We start from the raw sequence: 9,995 nt of genomic DNA, 5'->3' as shown, positions 1-9,995 counted from the left end.
CTGTTGCAGAGGAGCTGTATAGCATTCCAGTGCTTGGGACTGCTCCTGGACACTGATTTACTAGTGGTGGACTCCAGCAAGCTTCTTAACTCCAGGATCTGGATATACATCCTCTTGCCTTGCAGCCTCATTCTGATGTGAGAGAAAGCCAACCTCATGCCTTCATTGCTCTGAGACTGAGACTGGGATACACAAGGGACAAGGGTGACTATCCAGATAACTGTGGGACAAGCTCTGTGGCACATATTTCCCTGCTGATTCACGCTCATCTTAATACAATAAGTCATTTCCTCATTTTATGAGTGTACTAGAACGTGGTCCTAACTATTATTTATGTTACTAGGACTCGATCTGTATCTATTTTACTTCTGTCCCATTTCTGTGGATATGTTTGCCCTTGAATTCTTTCCAGAGCACTAGCTAAGCATGAATTGTTCTGTAATTAAACCAAACAACTTAAGCTCACAGGAATTACTGAACGTGAGTGTGACCTCTGTAGAAGCTTGGAAATACTTTATCAGCATGTCAGAATAATTTCACAGCTTAGAATAAACTTGAGTCTTTCTAAAGTGCTGTATATTACTGGGAGCTTCACTATCTTACTTGCATTGAACTTTCTTAGAAATATCCTGTGTTGATACAGAGAAGACTGTATTGCTAACTGCACACAGGGTAAACAAGTGAGAGTTATGTCTTAAGAACAACCAACATGACTCCTGCTAAGGTTGGGTGCTACAGAGTTCATCAGAATTATTCAAATGATGGTAAGTGGAATTTCATCTTCTGTTGCATTTGTGATGAGATCTATACTGCTAGAAACTTTCACGCTGTTTAAAGAGAAGGGGTTTTGAATCTCAGGACATCTGTTCATCAAGACCCACTTCTGAGTTCACGACCCTACTTCAAACTATACTGCCAAGCTTGTGAATAAAAGTAAGGTCTTGACCCTCATTTAGGGACTAGTAGCTTAAAATAAGATCTGGGAATAAGGAATAAAAAACATTTACAAAGCAGTGTGTACTTGGAATGCATGTCAAGTGTAGGGTACTTTCCAAAGAGCCAAGATGAGGGTGAGGTCATGCAAACATGCAACACATTGTATTTCTATTAAAGTAATTCTTTTTCTCCTTGAAAGGAGAAGAGCTGAACGTTCTCAAGACAGAGTGAATCATAGCAGCTGCACAGGTTCTGCGCTATTAGGTGATTTAGATCCCTGTCCTGTGTTTGAATTGTCAAGGTACAGAAGCTACGTATTTTCCATTGAAAATGGAAAAATGGGAGTTTACTTAGAAAACAGGATGCAGTTTTATGCTGTGGAGTCAGTCATAGGATAAGTATGAAAAATGAATACAACCAATTCTGAAAAAAAATGTATCTGATATGTTTTTAAGACAGCCAGGAGATAAGTCTGTTGCATCATAGGAGATTTTACCTCTGGCACCTCATACAATTTTTCCAGCAAACTAAATCTGAAACAAAACAGGAACAGAAAAGATGACTGAAATGGCTATAGAATGAGTCCCATCTTGTAAGAGACTGAGAGGGAATGGTTTTTATGGCCCAGAATAGTGAAAGAAAGAACAGGATTGCATTCCCTAAGTATGGATGAAGGAGAGCAAGTGAAGGAACAACCTGAGCTGAAAGACAGTCTTGCATAGGAAAAAAAACATTTTTTTAATTTGACTATGAGTTGCTCTAGGTTAGGAAAAAAAGCAGTGGCAGTTTTGAGAGGTTCTAGCACAGCTATTATGAGTTAAGGTCAAGGAACTTAACTGTTCTTCAGATAGTTTGCTGAATGGGGTTATAAGGAAAAGTGTATGCAATATCAGAAAATGGGAACCAATGATATGAAGTTATTGGAGCAGATCCAGAGAAGAGCCATGAAGATGATCAGAGGGCTGGAGCACTTCAATGAAGAAAGGCTGAGACCTGTTCAGTCTCGTGAGAAGGCTCTGGGGAGAGCTCATTTGGCCTTCCGGGATTTGAAGCATATAAACAGGAGTGAGACTGATTTGTTATAGACAGTGATAGGACAAGCCAGAATGGTTTTAAACTAAAAGAGGGGAGGCTTAGATTAGATACTAGTTATAATTTTTTTACTAAGAGGATGGGGAGGCACTAGCACAGTGAAGCTGTGTGTACCCCATCACTGAGGGTGTTCATGGTCAGGCTGGGGTGGCCCTGGGCAGCCTGATCTAATGTGTGGCACCTAGATCATCTTTAAGGTCCTTTCCAACCCAAGCCACTCTACGATTCTTTGAGATGGACATTACGTGGGTGAGGTTCCTAGTTTACAGACTGATCTTGAGGAGGAAGACAATCTTATTACTATTCTGCTGGTAGTGTACACTGCATATGGCACCTCTTCCAAAGGTCCTCCTAGCCTGAAACTGGAACACTTACAGAAAACCAAAGTGGAGTTAACATTGCTGCTATACAGCAGATTTGTCTCACACAAAGAGAGTTGTATTCCAGATACAAAGCCAAAATTTTGCATTGCTCAATGTTTTATTATCACTAATGGTTATATTCAATTTGTCTCACTCTGTGGTGTTTACATCTTTCACATGTGAGTAGTCAGTTTTAATAGCATTCTTACAGTGTTAAGCAGTGTCTTCCTGTCCCATGCTCTCATTTCATTTTATGTGAAACAAATGTGAATTTCCTCAGTTCTTAGCTATTTTGACTCAAGTATGTTCTTTTCCTGATCAGATAAGTGTTTTTCACTAAGAAATTAACATAAATTTCCAAGTAAATATGCATTCTCCTGCCTCTTGCTATGATTAAGGTGGAAACTTGATCACATTTACAAACGGGTTAAATGGTGACAGATGCTGCAGCCACCTTATGCAATTTACTGACTTTATAATCTAGATTTACTCCAGAGAAAGGAAAGACTTTTCATACTCAGATTTTTTTGTAGAGAACACTGATCTGTTGTTCATGCAATGCAGTTATGCAACAGAAAGCAGACAGCACTCAACTCTCCAACAATCTAGTATTGTAATGAAGTTCAGATCTTCACTGGAGTCCAATCACTGGGACTCAAACCCATTGGCATTCTATTTTATTTGTTTTGTATTGAACCAACAGAGGTTCATATTCAACAAATATGAATAGATCTCTAAATCCTATGCCTATTATCTTTCTGTCTTATCTCCTTCCCCTGTTCTTTCTTAGTTCATTTTCTTTTTTGTGTCTTAGTCCATGCTGTTCATTTTTCAGTTTATTTACTGTCTGTTACAGCTCTGGCTGGTCATCAGAACCCATGATACCCTCACTCAAATGTATGTAAGAGCAGTAGCTGATGGGTGTGGTGGACACATGGATTGTGACACTGCTGAGGAGGAGCTAGCTGAAGGTACATCCCTGGGAGGATGCACTTCATACCAAATAAGGTAATTGCAGCTGTGGGTGACTCACACTGGGGCAGGAACAGCTCCAAGGGACTGCATTCTATAGACAGAAGAAAGAAGGGGCATTTCCTTTCTTCCAGACCTCAGGAACATCTCCTGATCACCAAGATCTGCCAAAGATAAGTTATGAATAGCCTCACAGTGACCCTTCAGCATTCATGAGTGTATGCCATTAGGTCCCATGGAGTTGGACTTACCCAATTTGTTTATATGTTCTCTGGCTCAATCTTCATCCTCCAAGGGAAGTATTCCTTGTTGTAGACCTTTCCACAGATTTAATGGGCCTGGATTACTGAAGACTGTTTATACAAAGCAAAGAAGATCTTGAATACCTTGTCCTTTTCTATATACTTTGTCATAAAAGCACCACATATTCCCTAGCCTTTTCTTATTGTTTTTCACGTTTCTCATCAGATTCAACTCCAGGTCAGCTTTGACTTTCCTAACTTCATACTTGCACAATCAAGCAATATCTTTATATGCTATACTTTCCAGTTCTCCCTGCTTCCACCTCTTGTATGCACACTTTTTTGCTGGAGTTCTATCAAGTACTACTTGTTCACCTATGCAGGCCTCCCATTACCTTTACTTGATTTCTTGCCTGTCAGATTGAATGATTCTTGAGTGGATGAAGAAAATAGCTACAGAGAAACAGGCAGAAGCTGTTGTATGCATACTCCAACTTCCTAAGACACCCTTTGCCTCACCATAGGAGCAGAGTTAAATGAGTTTATCTCCCAGCAGGAATAAAGGAAATTGAGACTAGGAAGGGAACAAGATAGGTGTGAGCCTAAGGAAGGAGAAGAAAGGATGTGTACTGATGTGTTATTTCTTATGCTTTTTCCATTTGTTTTTATATGTTTGTCTGTTTGTTTGTTTGTTTGTTTTTTCTACAATACCCAGATTAGTGATCATAAATTTCTGTTAATTGGCGATTAATTAAGATAAGTAAAAATTTCCCTGCTTTTGCCTACGGTGATAACAAGCTTTATAGTCGAATTTTCATTTTACTGTACCATGGATACCTTTTGGCTTATTCTGCTTTGATAATGTAAGAGGCCTTAAAATTTTTGTAAACTACAGGTAAACCCTCAGTAAGGCTCTCTGTACTATCTGAGTACACTGAAGAAAACTCTGGTACGTAGAGGGGGAATAACAGCTGAGCTATCAAGCCTTCATGAAGCTTTGAATACATTAATACAGTGCTGAGTCAAAGTTGATTAACTTTGCTGAGCAACAGATATGTGGGTTTGAGTTTGGTGCTGCGATTCTGTAACTGTTCAGTGTCCAAGCTACATCTGGCTTATGTCTGTTCTGCAGTCCTGGAATAAAATCACAAATGACTGCACCCATCTCCGTAGATGTTTGCGACTGGGTATGACTCTATCATCATTTGAGCATGAACTGCTATATGTTCACTGTGAAGAAATAAAGTTATGCTCTCATCTGCCTTTTGAAAAGTTTCTGAATATTTTTCAAAGAATATTTGGACACAGACTCTTTGTGAAGGCTCAGACACACAACTATAGACAGTATCAGTGCACTGCCACCATGTTTTTGTCTTTCCTGGTGGACTGATTGCATGGCTGACATTACACAAACAAGAGAGTGGAGGATTATTTCACGAAAGACTCTTTTATTTTGTGTAGATGGATAAACAGATGAGCTCTGGAAGTATTCTGAGATTTTTTTTTGTAAAAGAGCAGACTCCTAGAACTGAAAAGCAAGTGTCCTACACTGAACTCAAGTTTGGGAGCTGTAGAATAAGAGAATTTTATGGACAGGGCTAGAATCTTTGTATCATTAATCAATTTTTTAAAAAAATGCAGATTCTCAGGTGTAAAGCAAAATTACATGAGAAATGTTTCTTCTAATACAGTTTTTGATGAAGCATATTACAAGCTGAAGAACTAATTAGTTCCAATGTGCACCCAATGGAGCTCAGCTCTTACCTAGCCTGAGGAATCTTCTTCAATGTACTGAACTTGTACCTGTACTTTTGACGAATTTTTTTAGAGGATTTTAAGAAGATTTTGGGCTCTACTTAATTTTTCCTCAAATATCAACCTTTCCTAAGCCAGCTAGCAACCCAGGAACACTCCTGTTCCTTTTGGCTGGTTTTCTTACCTTCTTGGCCTTTTTTCTCCCAAGATGCAAGGAAGAACGAGAACTTGCTGCTGTTGATTTTGGGAATTTAAAAATGTGAAGAAAGGGAAATTAGACCCTGGCTGTGGTTTAAATGAAAATAGAGATCAAAGTCCAGCACTTTCAAGCATAAAAGATGTGTATACATCTTGGTAAAAGCTCTGTAAGATTGATGTAAGTCAATCTGCTTGTGTAATTCTACCATACCTAGCCCAGATTCCTGTCTGTAATTTTGTTTATTTGTATAGAAATTGTCTCCGTTGGCATTAAAAAAAAAAAAAAACAAAAACCATTTTGGCATGGTTATTTGTAAAAAAAGGATGATAATTCTGCTTCTGCAAAATAAAGCTCAGCTAGATGCCACACTACAGCAAAGCTGTTTCATCCTTTGTATTCTAAACTCTTATGTGGACTAATTTTTTTACTTCAAAAAAAAAAAATTACCATGTGAAAGAAAAGATGCTGTTTGAGCTCATTGGAGAGGTACTTGGTGGCCTTTAACTATGAGTGTTCCTAATCTTCAAGCTGGAGCTACTGTACTGTTCCACACCTCCTACAGAAGTAGATTATGATCCTCTAAATGCAACTTCAGGTGTACACAAAGTAAAATATCTTCTGTCTTGTTTGTACTTGGGACAGTGTACAACAAAAGTGATGCCAGTGCCTTCAAATGGGATACAGGCACTATGGAGCAGCAATAGGAAATAAAGAAGGAAAACTGGCTCACTCCTTAGAATCAATCATAGAATCACAAGGTTGGAAAGGACCTACAAGATCATCTACTCCAACCATCCTCCCGTTGCCACTGCTACCACAAGCTACTAAACCATATCTCGTAGCTCTTCATCCAGATGCCTTTTGGACACTGCCAGGGACGGCGACTCCACCACTTCCGTGGGCAGGCCATCCCAGTGCCTGACCATTACTTGAGAGAAAAAGTTTTTCCTTATGTCTAATCTAAATCTCCTCTGGTACAACTTGTGGCCATTTCCTCAGGTCCTGTTTGTTGCCTGGGAGAAGAGGCCAAACCCCTCCTTTCAATGACCAGTGACAGCTCAAGAGGAATGCAATTGCTGTCCGTATAGACGCTGCGTTTTTGGCTGCTAACCCTTAAGTGAGCGTGAGGAGGGTGTGGATTCACCTTTTGGTCACTCAGGTGCTCTGCTTGCACCTGAGCTCCCTGGGTTCACCATGTCTTCTCACCGGGTGCTCAACCATTGATTCACACTGTGACCTGGCGATTCCACTGCAGACAGGTAGTTGTCATCAAGAAATTCCTTTTTGTTTAGTATTCTTTTACTGAATTATTAATATTCAGATTATACTGAATTTAATATCAGAGCAGTCACTTGTGGTTATTGTAGAGTTTCTGAAGTTTTCTGGAATATTGATGGAAGAAAACAGATCGCAAATACTACTTTTTTTCAATGTCTGAAGGGGGTGAATGATTATAAAAAGTCTTCAGGAAGCACTGAAAACCATGAAGTAATCTTGAAAATTCTATACCAACACCTTAATCTGTAGGACCCTGAATGGTGTTACTTTGTCCCAGATACCATACCAACAGCAAATAAGATGTTGAAGTAAAGTTCTGTCTGTAAAGCTCTCTAGACAGGGACTGACCTGTGTATTCTCAAAGTTTATAATCTCAAGGAATAAAAGTCTTTCAAATGCTTTGGCATTTGTCTTGCCAAAACAAGCTGAGAAATATCACTCTAAAAATAGCTCTGTCTTCTGGCTCTCTGTATGTTTTAGGTAAGATATTCCTAAAACTTAAAACAATGAATATATATATATATTCTCCTGCAGTACAAAACAGTAAAGATGAAAAGAGTGATCGTAATTTTTCTTTTAAATTAATTTTTACTTCTTTTAAGGTCAAATCCTGATGACATTTTTACTTGTATATTGTGGTTTCACTTTGTTTTTCCTTTTTATTTTTTTCTAGTCCTAAGATCAAGGATAATAAAGATTAAATCAGCAGAACTTCTGTCTTGGAAATCTGAATAAAGCAGGAGTTTGAGTTAGATGCTTACAATTGAGATAAATGAAAGGGTAGGTAAAATTCAGAGACAACATTCAAATCAGTCTAGCTTCCCCTACTAAAAGGTAAAGATCTCTGGCCTGTTATCTGTGGTTGCAGTCAAACTGAACGAGGAATCTGATGCTTGCTTTGCTGAAAGTACTTACTGAAACATTGCTTCCTACTAGACAAGCAGAATGAATGTTCAGTTATTTGACCAAAACATTTATCCCTGGGTAATTCTGTCATTCTTCTCATCATGACATCAATTCTGTGAAGATGTGCTTGTAATACATACACTAGGCATATGTTTTACAAGTTATGAACTGTGAATTCCTCGTAGAGGTAAATTGATTTGGCAGTTGAGTGAGCTGAGGTATAAAACAGAAGGCCAAAATCTACAAAACTATTTATGATTGTATTTCCTTTCTAGTCACTAACACTTACCGTGAAATTGATGGGAGGATAGGAATCTAAATATGGATTTTGGCTTGTGTCTTGATGATCCCAGTGCTTTGTCTTTATAGCTGTTTTTTCTCTAACCATATTCTCTCCATATTTCCTGGAGTCTTGATTGACAACTATTTCAAGGCTCATTTTGTGATACAAGAATGAAGGAGGTTAGTTGTTTCTGGGCTCCAGCTACTGAGATTCTGTGTTGACAAAATGTGGTGTCTAACGCGTCTTGCAGTTTATATGGACGGTAAATCATTACACTGCCTTTGAAGGTGCTCTTAGACTGGTCCTTATGTGAACTTGGCTGTCTATCAGCAGCATGACTACACAGTTTAGGTAAGCTTTGAAAACTCCTTTAAAGGCTTGCAAAAGGGAAAGGCCTCATTTCAGCACATTTCTACCAGTGACATAATCTGTCCTTAATTTTTTTTTTTGTGTGTGTGTGTGTGTACGTGTACATAGAGCATTGTGTCATTTAACAGGTTGAGAAACTCATTCCCAAAGTATGTATGCCTCTGCATCTAGGAGAGAGGGTTTAAAAAAAAAAATTGTTGCAGCTCAAGCAGCTTTCCTGGGTGTCTCATTCTTCAGCTGATCCACATTCTTTCCCAGTGAGAGAGAACATGATAAGGCATTAACGCCTATTTATAACTGGCAGAGAGAGATACTTGGTTAGTGATGCACTACTCAGTGTAGGAAAGAAAAACCAAAACAAAACACAAGCCATAACATAAAAAACCCTGTCCCTAAGAGCTTGCCCTGAACTTTGCTTTTTGCTACTCTGTGCTGGCTTCCTTGCTCTTCTTTGGAGGGCACCATACAGGACTTAGTGTTTGAAACCAAAATAAAGCAACATGTTCAAGACTGCACAATATGAGTCACCATGAAACCATGTGTGCTTTTCATCTCCTCGTAGTTTTTACATTTGATTTTGTTTCTCTGAGCATGACTGTTTATATGAAGGTAATACTTAGAGGCCCTGGTCCAAAGTGAAGTCTGCATTTCTAGGCTTTGTGCAGACATATGCTGAGAGACAGGCTTCTTCCCTTAAAAGTCAATGATCAGAGTGATCATGACAACTAAAAGATAGGAAAGGAAACTGATATAATAGGATCATAGCATCATAGAATGGTTTGGGTTGGAAGGGACCTCAAGGATCATCAAGTTCCAACCACTATGCCACAGACAGGTATGCCAGCTGCTAGATCAGACTGCCAGGGCTTCAAACAACCTGGCTTTAAACACCTTCAGGGACAAGGCATCCAGAACATCTCTGATATGACTTTCACAAAATTATGGCACAGATCAATCACTTGCTGAACAACAGTCATTCACTTTTCAACTTCTGCCTCCAAACAGTTAAGAATGATGCAGGAGGTAAAACAAACCTCAACACTGGAGAATTCAATTTCAGTGAAATACTTGAGTCATAGCTTGTAACTTCTTTTTTAGTTTTTTTTTGGGGGGGCTGGAGGAGAGAAAGAGGGACATGCTTTGGATATGCTTTGTACATCCATCGTGAATGTTCTAACCACAGTTGTATGAAGATGGCAACTTTCCAGCTTGGCTGATTTTGTGATTCTTCTCTTTTACTTTCAGTTGAAATGTACCACATCTGAACTGACTCTTCATCAGCTAAGAGGAGTTTGCAGTTGCTGCTGTACAGAGCACTTTTCCATTTGGCATCTTCTTCAGTTGTGACTGTGTGACAAAGAATATACATTTTGCCAACCTTGTAATCCAAGATGCCTACTTTCTAACCAAACAGGGAATGGCTGGGTAATTTATTCATTTTCTGAGAGATGGGAAAAGCAGAATACTAGGAAAATAATACTAGGAAAGGAATATTAGGAACAGACAGCACAGAGTTTTGAATTACTAGTGAACATTGATACTTTTCTTTCCAAGAGATCTATATCATATTGTTTTATTAGAGAACATAAATAAAAGCAAAG

General features: G+C 38.8%; 1 long non-coding RNA gene across 1 annotated transcript; it reads left to right on the top strand.

The window, feature by feature from the left end:
* Positions 1 to 377: 377 nt before the first annotated feature.
* Positions 378 to 9,779, top strand: LOC104909783 (uncharacterized). The gene is made up of 3 exons (XR_792594.4): positions 378 to 764; positions 3,247 to 3,398; positions 9,640 to 9,779. It is a non-coding gene; the product is annotated as an uncharacterized LOC104909783 (long non-coding RNA).
* The last annotated feature ends 216 nt before the right edge of the window (positions 9,780 to 9,995 follow it).

Source organism: Meleagris gallopavo, chromosome 2, assembly GCF_905368555.1.
Source record: "Meleagris gallopavo chromosome 2, MGAL_WU_HG_1.1, whole genome shotgun sequence".
In the NCBI taxonomy this organism is placed as follows: domain Eukaryota; kingdom Metazoa; phylum Chordata; class Aves; order Galliformes; family Phasianidae; genus Meleagris; species Meleagris gallopavo.
Note: the sequence above shows the minus strand (reverse complement) of the source record. Positions and strands in the feature narration are given on the sequence as shown.